This window comes from Phocoena phocoena, chromosome X, assembly GCF_963924675.1.
Source record: "Phocoena phocoena chromosome X, mPhoPho1.1, whole genome shotgun sequence".
Lineage (NCBI taxonomy): Eukaryota > Metazoa > Chordata > Mammalia > Artiodactyla > Phocoenidae > Phocoena > Phocoena phocoena.
The window spans coordinates 85,268,813-85,279,031 of record NC_089240.1 but is presented as its reverse complement, the minus strand read 5'-3'; positions in this window follow the sequence as shown (position 1 = coordinate 85,279,031).

The following is a 10,219-nucleotide window of genomic DNA, read 5'->3' as shown; positions in this document are numbered from 1 at the left end:
GAGCTCCAAAAATGTTCCCTTCTCCTCTCAATGCAAGTTACAAGCAAGAAATGCTCATCTTGGGGCTTCCCTGGTGGTGCAGTTGTTGAGAGTCCGCCTGCCGATGCAGGGGACACGGGTTCGTGCCCCAGTCCGGGAAGATCCCACCTGCCGCGGAGCAGCTGGGCCCGTGAGCCATGGCCGCTGAGCCTGCGCATCCGGAGCCTGTGCTCCGCAACGGGAGAGGCCACAACAGGGAGAGGCCCACGTACCGCAAAAAAAAAAAAAAAAAAAAAGAAATGCTCACAACAACTAGGTGAGGTAAGGATTATTGTTCCCAACTCTATAAACAAGGAAACTGCATCTCGGAAATGTTAAGTAACTTGTTCAAGTTCATTAAGCTAATAAGACATGAAAGCTGGAATTCCATCCCAAATCCATCTGACTCCAATGCTGATGCTCTTCCCACTTCTCTCCTTCTTCTAGGCAGGACATCAATATTCAAAGCAGGGCACATCCTAGAAATTACCACTTCTTGTTGCACTCAAAAGTACATATTGGCATAACATCTGGCAAGTACCTTGGCCACCAACAGGTAGAGTCCCCTTTCAGTGATGCCTCTAAATCCTGAAGTTGTTTTGGAATCTAAAGAAAGCCAGGACCTGGACTTCCTTGGTGGTCCAGTGGGTAAGACTCTGCGCTCCCAATGCAGGGGGCCCAGGTTCGATCCTCAGCTGGGGAACTAGATCCCACATTCATGCTGCAACTAAAAGATTTTGCATGTCACAACTAAAGATCCCTCACACCACAATGAAGATCCCACACACAGCAACGAACATCCCACGTGCTGCAATTAAGACTTGGCACAGCCAAAATAAATAGATAAATAAATATATTTTTAAAAAGAAAGAAAGAAAGAAGGCCTGGACCTAACAGACAAGAGCTATCTTTTACATCAAGTAGTGAGCTCTACACATCTCGCAAGACAGGCAAGATATTTGCTTGGCAGAGGCAAAGTGACAATTTCAAGCTGAGACTATCAGTGTTAAAAGGATGACTCACACAGTGTTCTCTGGCCAATAACCAATCAAACTCAGAGCTACCACACTGGCCACTCCTTAGATTCAACCTTATAGGGGTGAATAGAGTTGGTAGGTATCTACCTGGTATGATTTGAGGAGGACTGAAATGCTATCACTAATCAAAATGATTTCCCCTGCTGGCCTTGCCGTGAGACCTGCAATTTCCTACTAATCACTTCTTTCAGGTTAAGGCATCTGTCAAAATGTAAATGCTATCCTCAGTCATGATATATTATAATCATTCATTTATCACTTTCATTCTAATCACCAGACAGGTATGGGATACAGGGCAAATCATATTGAAGGAGAAGACAGAGAGGAAGCTTCAGTGTGATATATAATGGGCAGCTAGAGTCAAGCAAGTCCAGATCAAGACATTGAGAAACACTAAGCACTGAAGAGATAGTGTTACAAACTCTATAAACTAGACATAAGATGGAAACTTATAAACTAAGCATAAGATGGTTCAACACAATCTGACCTTTCCCGTAATTACTACTACAATTCTTTTTTTTATTATTTTTTTATAAAGTTTGACTTCACAAAAACTAAAACTGATTGCTTAAGTTTTTAGCACTGATGAGTGCTAAAAAAATAGCACTAATTATGCTATTTTTACCCTATTTTTCATGTGTTCTTATTTGCATTACTCCTGATCTCTTTTTTTTTTTTTAACATCTTTTTTGGGGTATAATTGGTTTACAATGGTGTGTTAGTTTCTGCTTTATAACAAAGTGAATCAGTTATACATATACATGTGTTCCCGTATCTCTTCCCTCTTGGGTCTCCCTCCCTCCAACCCTTCCTATCCCACCCCTCCAGCGGTCACAAAGCACCGAGACGATCTCTCTGTGCTAGGCGGCTGCTTCCCACTATCTATCTACCTTACGTTTGGTAGTGCATATATGTCCATGCCTCTCTCTCGCTTTGTCACAGCTCACCCTTCCCCCTCCGCATATCCTCAAGTCCATTCCCTAGTAGGTCTGTGGCTTTATTCCTGTCTTACCCCTAGGTTCTTCATGACATTTTTTTTCTTAAATTCCATATATATGTGTTAGCATACAGTATTTGTCTTTCTCTTTCTGACTTACTTCACTCTGTATGACAGACTCTAGGTCTATCCACCTCATTACAAATAGCTCAATTTCGTTTCTTTTTAGGGCTGAGTAATATTCCATTGTATATACGTGCCACATCTGCTTTATCCATTCATCCGATGATGGGCACTTAGGTTGTTTCCATCTCCGGGCTATTGTAAATAGAGCTGCAATGAACATTTTGGTACATGTCTCTTTTTGAATTATGGTTTTCTCAGGGTATATGCCCAGTAGTGGGATTGCTGGGTCATATGGTAGTTCTATTTGTAGTTTTTTAAGGAACCTCCATACTGTTCTCCATAGTGGCTGTATCAATTCACATTCCCACCAGCAGTGCAAGAGTGTTCCGTTTTCTCCACACCCTCTCTAGCATTTATTGTTTCTAGATTTTTTGATGATGGCCATTCTGACTGGTGTGAGGTGATACCTCATTGTAGCTTTGATTTGCATTTCTCTAATGATTAATGATGTTGAGCATTCTTTCATGTGTTTGTTGGCAGTCTGTATATCTTCTTTGGAGAAATGTCTATTTAGGTCTTCTGCCCATTTCTGGATTGGGTTGTTTGTTTTTCTGTTATTGAGCTGCATGAGCTGCTTGTAAATTTTGGAGATTAATCCTTTGTCAGTTGCTTCATTTGCAAATGTTTTCTCCCATTCTGAGGGTTGTCTTTTGGTCTTGTTTATGGTTTCCTTTGCTGTGCAAAAGCTTTGAAGTTTCATTAGGTCCCATTTGTTTATTTTTGTTTTTATTTCCATTTCTCTAGGAGGTGGGTCAAAAAGGATCTTGCTGTGATTTATGTCATAGAGTGTTCTGCCTATGTTTTCCTCTAAGAGTTTGATAGTTTCTGGCCTTACATTTAGGTCTTTAATCCATTTTGAGCTTATTTTTGTGTATGGTGTTAGGGAGTGATCTAATCTCCTACTTTTACATGTACCGTCCAGTTTGCCCAGCACCACTTATTGAAGAGGGTGTCCTTTCTCCACTGTACATTCCTGCCTCCTTTATCAAAGATAAGATGACCATATTTGCGTGGGTTTATCTCTGGGCTTTCTATCCTGTTCCATTGATCTATCTTTCTGTTTTTGTGACAGTACCATACTGTCTTGATTACTGTAGCTTTGTAGTATAGTCTGAAGTCAGGGAGCCTGATTCCTCCTGCTCCATTTTTCGTTCTCAAGATTGCTTTGGCTATTTGGGGTCTTTTGTGTTTCCATACAAATTGTGAAATTTTTTGTTCTAGCTCTGTGAAAAATGCCAGTGGTAGTTTGATAGGGATTGCATTGAATCTGTAGATTGCTTTGGGTACTAGAGTCATTTTCACAATTTTGATTCTTCCAATCCAAGAACATGGTATATCTCTCCATCTATTTGTATCATCTTTAATTTATTTCATCGGTGTCTTATAACTTTCTGCATACAGGTCTTTTGTCTCCTTAGGTAGGTTTATTCCTAGATATTTTATTCTTTTTGTTGCAGTGGTAAATGGGAGTGTTTTCTTGATTTCACTTTAAGATTTTTCATCATTAGTGTATAGGAATGCCAGAGATTTCTGTGCATTGATTTTGTATCCTGCAACTTTACCAAATTCACTGATTAGCTCTAGTAGTTTTCTGGTAGCATCTTTAGGATTCTCTATGTATAGTATCATGTCATCTGCAAACAGTGACAGCTTTACTTCTTCTTTTCCGATTTGGATTCCTTTTATTTCCTTTTCTTCTCTGATTGCTGTGGCTAAAACTTCCAAAACTATGTTGAATAAGAGTGGTGAGAGTGGGCTACCTTGTCTTGTTCCTGATCTTAGTGGAAATGCTTCCAGTGTTTCACCATTGAGGATGATGTTGGCTGTGGGTTTGTCATATATGGCCTTTAGTATGTTGAGGAAGGTTCCCTCTATGCCTACTTTCTGCAGGGTGTTTATCATAAATGGGTGTTGAATTTTGTCAAAAGCTTTCTCTGCATCTATTGAGATGATCATATGGTTCTTCTCTTTCAATTTGTTAATATGGTTTATCACATTGATTGATTTGCGTATATTGAAGAATCCTTGCATTCCTGGAATAAACCCCACTTGAACATGGTGTATGATCCTTTTAATGTCATGTTGGATTCGGTTTGCTAGTATTTTGTTGAGGATTTTTGCATCTATGTTCATCAGTGATATTGGCCTGTAGTTTTCTTTCTTTGTGACATCCTTGTCTGGTTTTGGTATCAGGGTGATGGTGGCCTCATAGAATGAATTTAGGAGTGTTCCTTCCTCTGCTATATTTTGGAAGAGTTCGAGAAGGATAGGTGTTAGCTCTTCTCTAAATGTTTGATAGAATTCGCCTGTGAAGCCATCTGGTCCTGGGCTTTTGTTTGTTGGAAGATTTTTAATCACAGTTTCAATTTCAGTGCTTGTGATTGGCCTGTTCATATTTTCTATTTTTTCCTGATTCAGTCTCAGAAGGTTGTGCATTTCTAAGAATTTGTCCACTTCTTCCAGGTTGTCCATTTTATTGGCAAAGATTTGCTTGTAGTAATCTCTCATGATCTTTTGTATTTCTGCAGTGTCAGTTGTTACTTCTCCTTTTTCATTTCTAATTCTATTGATTTGAGTCTTCTCCTTTTGTTTCTTGATGAGTCTGGCTAATGGTTTATCTATTTTGTTTATCTTCTGAAAGCATCAGATTTTAGTTTTATTGATCTTTGCTATCATTTACTTCATTTCTTTTTCATTTATTTCTGATCTGATTTTTATGAGTTCTTTCCTTCTGCTAACTTTGGCGTTTTTTGTTCTTCTTTCTCTAATTGCTTGAGGTGCAAGTTTAGGTTGTTTATTTGAGATGTTTCCTGTTTCTTAAGGTGGGCTTGTATTGCTATAAAGTTCCCTCTTAGAACTGCTATTGCTGCATCCCATAGGTTTTGGGTCATCGTGTCTCCATTGTCATTTGTTTCTAGGTATTTTTTGATTTCCACTTTGATTTCTTCAGTGATCACTTCGTTATTAACTAGTGTATTGTTTAGCCTCCATGTGTTTGTATTTTTTACAGATCTTTTCCTGTAATTGGTATCTAGTCTCATAGCAGTGTGGTCGGAAAAGATACTTGATACAATTTCAATTTTCTTAAATTTACCAAGGCTTGATTTGTGACCCAAGATACGATCTATCCTGGAGGATGTTCCATGAGCACTTGAGAAAAATGTGTATTCTGTTGCTTTTGGATGGAATGTCCTATAAATATCAATTAAGTCCATCTTGTTTAATGTATCATTTAAAACTTGTGTTTCCTTATTAATTTTCATTTTGGATGATTTGTCCATTGGTGAAAGTGTGGTGTTAAAATCCCCTACTATGAATGTGTTACTGTCGATTTCCCCTTTTATGGCTGTTAGTATTTGCTTTATGTATTGTGGTGTTCCTATGTTGGGTGCATACATATTTACAATTGTTATATCTTCTTCTTGGATCGATCCCTTGATCATTATGTAGTGTCCTTCTTTGTCCCTTTTAATAGTCCTTATTTTAAAGTCTATTTTGTCTGATATGAGAATTGCTACTCCAGCTTTCTTTTGGTTTCCATTTGCATGGAATATCTTTTTCCATCCCCTTACTTTCAGTCTGTATGTGTCTCTAGGTCTGAAGTGGGTCTCTTGTAGACAGTATATATATGGGTCTTGTTTTTGTATCCATTCAGCCAATCTGTGTCTTTTGGTGGGAGCATTTAGTCCATTTACATTTAAGGTAATTATCGATATGTATGTTCCTATTCCCATTTTCTTAATTGTTTTGGGTTCGTTATTGTAGGTCTTTTCCTTCTCTTGTGTTTCTTGTCTAGAGAAGTTCCTTTAGCATTTGTTCTAAAGCTTGTCTGGTGGTGCTGAACTCTCTCAGCTTTTGCTTGTCTGTAAAGGTTTTAATTTCTCCATCAAATCTGAATGAGATCCTTGCTGGGTAGAGTAATCTTGGTTGCACGTTTTTCTCCTTCATCACTTTCAATATGTCCTGCCACTCCCTTCTGGCTTGCAGAGTTTCTGCTGAAAGATCAGCTGTTAACCTTATGGGGATTCCCTTATGTGTTATTTGTTGTTTTTCCCTTGCTGCTTTTAATATGCTTTCTTTGTATTTAATTTTTGACCATTTTATTAATATGTGTCTTGGCGTGTTTCTCCTTGGATTTATCCTGTATGGGACTCTCTGTGCTTCCTGGACTTGATTAACTATTTCCTTTCCCATATTAGGGAAATTTTCAACTATAATCTCTTCAAATATTTTCTCAGTCCCTTTCTTTTTCTCTTCTTCTTCTGGAACCCCTATAATTCGAATGTTGGTGTGTTTAATGTTGTCCCAGAGGTCTCTGAGACTGTCCTCAGTTCTTTTCATTCTTTTTTCTTTATTCTGCTCTGCAGTAGTTATTTCCACTATTTTATCTTCCACGTCACTTATCCGTTCTTCTGCCTCAGTTAGTCTGCTATTGATCCCTTCTAGAGTATTTTTCATTTCATTTATTGTGTTGTTCATCGTTGTTTGTTTCATCTTTAGTTCTTCTACGTCCTTGTGAAATGTTTCTTGCATTTTCTCTATTCTGTTTCCAAGATTTTGTATCATCTTTACTATCATTATTCTGAATTCTTTTTCAGGTAGACTCCCTATTTCCTCTTCATTTGTTAGGTCTGGTGGATTTTTATCTTGCTCCTTCATCTGCGGTGTGTTTTTCTGTCTTCTCATTTTGCTTATCTTACTGTGTTTGGGGTCTTCTTTTCGCAGGCTGCAGGTTCATAGTTCCCGTTGTTTTTGGTGTCTGTCCCCAGTGGCTAAAGTTGGTTCAGTGGGTTGTGTAGGCTTCCTGGTGGAGGGGAGTAGTGCCTGTGTTCTGGTGGATGAGGCTGGATCTTGTCTTTCTGGTGGGCAAGTCCACATCTGGTGTTGTGTTTTGGGGTGTCTGTGGACTTATTATGATTTTAGGAAGCCTCTCTGCTAATGGGTGGGGTTGTGTTTCTGTCTTGCTAGTTGTTTGGCATAGGATGTCCAGCACTGTAGCTTGCTGGTCGTTGAGTGAAGCTGGGTGCTGGTGTTGAGATGGAGATCTCTGGGAGATTTTCACCGTTTGATATTATGTGGTGTTGGGAGTTCTCTTGTGGACCAGTGTCCTGAAGTTGGCTCTCCCATCTCAGAGGCACAGCACTTACTCCTGGCTGCAGCACCAAGAGCCTTTCATCCATACGGCTCAGAATAAAAGGGAGAAAAGTAGAAAGAATGAATTACTAGAAGTAGAAAGAAAGAAAGAAAGGAGGGAGGAAGGAAGGAAGGAAAGAAAGAGGGAAGGAAGGAAAAAAATAAAGAAAGAAGATAAAGTAAAATAAAGTAAGGTAAAATATAACAAAGTTATTAAAATAAAAAAATAAGGCTTGCCATGCGTCCTCCTGGGGAAGTTGTCCCCAGATCCTGGGAACCTGGCAGTTGCAATTCTTTTTTATTGCCATATAATTCAGTTGTTAGAAGTGTACAATTAAATGGCGTATAATATATTCGAAGTTGTGCAACCCTCACAACAATCAATTTTAGAATATTTCCATCACTTTCCCCCCCAAAAAACCCATATCAGTCACTCCCTTTACCCCCCACTCCCTCCCAACCCTAGGCAACCACTAATCTACTTTTTTTTGTGTGTGTGTGGTACGCGGGCCTCTCACTGTTGTGGCCTCTTCCTTTGCGGAGCACAGGCTCCGGATACTCAGGCTCAGCGGCCATGGCTCACGGGCCCAGCCGCTCCACAGCATGTGGGATCTTCCCAGACCAGGGCACGAACCTGTATCCCCTGCATTGGCAGGTGGACTCTCAACCACTGCGCCACCAGGGAAGCCCACTAATCTACTTTTGGTCTATGTAGATTTTTCCTATTCTGGACATTCTACATAAATGGAATCACACAATATGTGGTCTTTTGTGTCTGGCTTCTTTCACTTAGCATAATGTTATTCTCGGCATAATGTTATCAAGGTTATTCTTTGTTGTAGCATGTATCAGCACTTCATTCCTTTTTATGGTTGAATAATATTCCCTTGTATGGATATAACACATTTTGTTTAGCCATTCATCGGTTGATAGACATTTGGGTTGTTTCCACTTTTTGGCTATTATTGAGTATTGCTGCTATGAACATTTGTGTACAAATTTTTGTATGGACATATGTTCTCAATTCTTTTAAGTATATACCTAGGAATGGAATTGCTGGGTTATATGGTAACTCTCTGTTTAACTTTTGAGGCACTACCAGACTGTTTATCAAAGTGGCTGTACCATTTTACATTCCCACCACACCAATACTTGTTATGTCTTTTTGATTATAGCCATACTAGAGGGTATGAATTTGTATTTCATTGTGTCAATCCTTTTTTGAAATACCAAATATCCAATTCTTTAAAAAGATCTTTAATGCCTCTAGTTAGTTGGTTTCCTAAGTATATGCTTGATCTGCCTATTATTAAAGCATCCAGGACTGGGATCAGCTAGAACTGATTTGGTTCCTCGGGTTGGAGGGCTATAAGGGAGGGCCTATCAGGTAAAACATTTCTAACACCAAACCAAGACACAAAGATGACTAAGCCACATTTCCTGTTTAATAGGGGAGCCAGTCACATACCCAGAACAACTACAAAACAAAGTAGAATGAGGAAAGTGCTATAATAAGGCAAGGGAAGTACAGAGGGGTATCAGGACAAACCAGATGCAGTTCTCTCAAAATACAGTGCTAAGCAACTCCAAACATCACCAAAGCAAACTGGCTCTCCACCCTTACCCAGCCACAGCGTGAATCCAGAGTCTTCTTGGAAACAGTTACAAGAGCAGGGAACAAGGCTCTTAGAGATATACTGTACTGAGCCTGAGAAGTATATTTGTCATCTTCTCATTTCAATTACTATTCATACTTACTACCCACTGGCTGGCTCTTTCAGACTTGGCCTCATTACTTTTAGTCTTACATCAATTTGTAAGACTGCACTGAAGAATGGTTGTAAAGTACTTTGTAAATCTAAAGTGCATTATAAATAATAATCTCCTATTGCAACCTTCTTAGCAACAACAAACAAGTCCTATCCCGGCAGTTCCTCATTGCCCTCTCCCCAATCTACCATTTTACCTGAATTGTTCCCATCACACCTCTTTGCACCAGTACACCCCAACTTCTGGAGATGATGCTTACAATCAGCTAAGCCTTCAGAGAACCTTTGCAGTCTTAGAAGCATTTTGATTCTGTATTTTGCTTTGGAAATAGAAAGCAAGCCAAGGAGATTGCTCCCATTTCATCATGGAGAGGCTGAGGCATATGAAGATTAAGTGATCCAATAATTTTAAAGAAATCATGTTATCAGACTGAAGTTCCGTGTGTCCTCCCTGTTTTACCCCTACCTCTACCCATGAGAAAACTACAGCTATTGAGGTTGTGGGATTGGGATACCTACTCCCCAGGTCCCAAGCCTTTCTCCTGAGAGTAGCTAAGAGTAAGCGGGCTGCCTGAGCACAGCTCACTCATATTCAACAGACCAGAGAAGGTAATTTCACTTTTTTTTTTTTTTTTGCGGTACACCGGCCTCTCGCTGTTGCGGCCTCTCCCGTTGCGGAGCACAGGCTCCGGGTGCGCAGGCTCAGCAGCCATGGCTCATGGGCTTAGCTGCTTCGCGGCATGTGGGATCTTCCCGGACCAGGGCACGAACCAGTGTCCCCTGCATCGGAAGGCGGACTCTCAACCACTGCACCACCAGGGAAGCCCAGGTAATTTCATTTTTGAACTGCTCTCTACTTTTCTGAAGTGGAACTCAATTGTGCTTGAAAAAGTCAAGCACAACCTAATTGTCCTCAACCATCTGTCTAAACCCTGCTCAGGGCAATGGGCCAGGGCGTTGTAAAAACACATGATTCTGCCTGAGGAGGACTTGGAGGAAGCTCTTTGGAAAACAGAGACCTCTAATCACCTCTTTGTTTATTCAAATATTTATTGAGCACTTACTATCTGAATACTTCAGAGTAGTAATAGCAGAGGGGTCACCAGCACAGGTTCTGAAGGCCAACTGCCTGGGCTCAA